The following is a 2,311-nucleotide window of genomic DNA, read 5'->3' as shown; positions in this document are numbered from 1 at the left end:
AACAGCATCAGAAAAATTTCACTTATTAACTTATAGGCAGAACCATTGTCAGTGACAAAATCAATCCTTAGCTTTAGGAAAAACATACAAAATTATCCTGTTGGATTTCTATTTGTGTTAAAGCTCAAGGTCTGCCATTGAAATGCTTGTTATGTTGTTCTTGTCCAGGGTTTTAGTTCAGGGATGTTTTCATTCTAAAAATCATATGATTTTTTTAAAAAGGAGAAATATGCATGTATGGATTCAAGAGATTTTCATATATACATAAAACTTTTAAAGATTTTTAAAAACAAAGATTATTTACTATCAGCTTGTAAATGACTGCAGGGTTTCATTCATTTTTAGATCTGTAGCAGTTATATTACACAATAGGTTTTCAAGATACGTTTGTAAAAGTAATAAAGCATACAACAGAATATTTAACTAAATGACTATCTTTTATTTTGCTAAAGGACTACATTGCTTATAGAATAGAGACATTTCTGGCAACCCACAAGCCCCTCTTTTCTTGTTTCCTGTAACAGGGACACTTATGAAAAACAGTTTTCCTTGGTAGCATTCTCATGTGTGATAATGGTCCAGGCCTCTGGGTCAGACAACCATTCTCTGGAAGGAGATTATAAGGAGACATTGCTCACTTAGTATTATGAGTGACACCAGAAAAGCCACGTAGATACAGATTTTTTAATTCATATAATTAAAATACATATACATGGATAGCAGGATAACAATAAAATGTAAGTATGGACTGGCTGTGGAGGTCGTCAGAATTTTTTTATTATTGCAGAATTCTAACCTATACTTTTATATATTTTTGAAATATATTCATTTTTAGAGGAAAACACAGTTTTTGATGCTGTGTCTACAGGAACAGATGTTTAGGCCAAGGGTTTGGAAACCTGTACATTTATCACTAGATTATTATTCATATATTCTCTATCTCTCACCAGCTTTCAACTCTGCTTTCCTTATATTCCCACAGAACCCAGGAGGTCACATGTGACATTACGGTTGGGCAAAATATGGCCGTGGGACCTAGAATTCCATCGGCCCCAAAGACCACCAACACCACTGAAGGGAGGCAGAGCTCAGTGGTGCTGAAGTTAAATAGGGACCAGTGAAAGCAATACAGTCATATTAGAATTTCTAGGGACTTGGGATAGGGTCACAGTTTAGACATGAATCTTTCTGAAGTAATGAAGCTGTGGACCATGAGTACATTTCAGTGTGCGTTACAGATCTGATCTGTTGGTGAATAGAGCATGTGAATTCTAGAATTGGGTTGTCGGAGAAATCATGACACATTTTGCAATGAAAAACATAGAAAAAATACATCATGACTTTTTCAACAACCCAATAGATGAGACTTGAAGGACTCACACAGTAACCCACACTATCTTGATCCCTCTCAGTCACTTGTGCTTATGGCATCCATACATTCAGGTCTCAAACATCCTTGATAATCTGCCCTGAGCACAGCAGCTGCCAGAGGCAGTGTTAGCCCTGGCGTATTCCTGACAGCACTCTCATTGCTCACGGAAAATTTTCAAACCTCTTCTCTGGAAACCACCATCCTCCCTGCTCCCGTGGGTGCTGGATCAGACTAGCTCTATCCCTGGTTTATTAAGGCTGAGTAGAACCTTAGCAGCTAACAGGCTACTGCGGGAATGTTATGTAGGAGCCTGCAATGTATCTACTTGTTCCACTATTTCGGATGATGAGGGAATAACAAAGAAGTAGAGTCATTACCTGCACCTCTCGTAACTATGCTTCTCCATTACAAGATACAACCACATTCCTACAACACGGGAAACAAAAACAATCTTGTCAGAAGATGTGGGTTACCTGGACCAACTGATGAGAAGAACGATTGCCTAGAAAACAGAGGACATTAATTTCTTAATGTTAGATAGAAGTAGCAGAAGTATTATAAGTATTACATAGGTTGGTGTGAAAATACCATGATTTATTTGGGATGAAAGTTCACTACAAACTCAACAGTGCTATACAAATGCAGACATTGTTATTATCATTATGATTTCATCAATTTATGTTACATTGGATATATTTCTAAGAGAGTCCTTTTCCCTGAAGCAAACTTAGGTGTTTATCTCTTTTTCTAATTAAAGAAGAATGGAAATGGCTAGCAGCTTAATTGTCATATAGTCCTGTGATATTGACCCCCACCTCCTTTTCCTCCCTTCACACCCAGGGATTCCCAGGCCTGAGTGATGGCTGTTGAGAACTGCACTGGCTTTACTGACTTCGTCCTCCTAGGACTTTCTGGCAGACGGGATGTGCAGCAGGGGCT

This window comes from Hipposideros armiger, unplaced genomic scaffold, assembly GCF_001890085.2.
Source record: "Hipposideros armiger isolate ML-2016 unplaced genomic scaffold, ASM189008v1 scaffold_1853, whole genome shotgun sequence".
In the NCBI taxonomy this organism is placed as follows: Eukaryota; Metazoa; Chordata; class Mammalia; order Chiroptera; family Hipposideridae; genus Hipposideros; species Hipposideros armiger.
Note: the sequence above shows the minus strand (reverse complement) of the source record.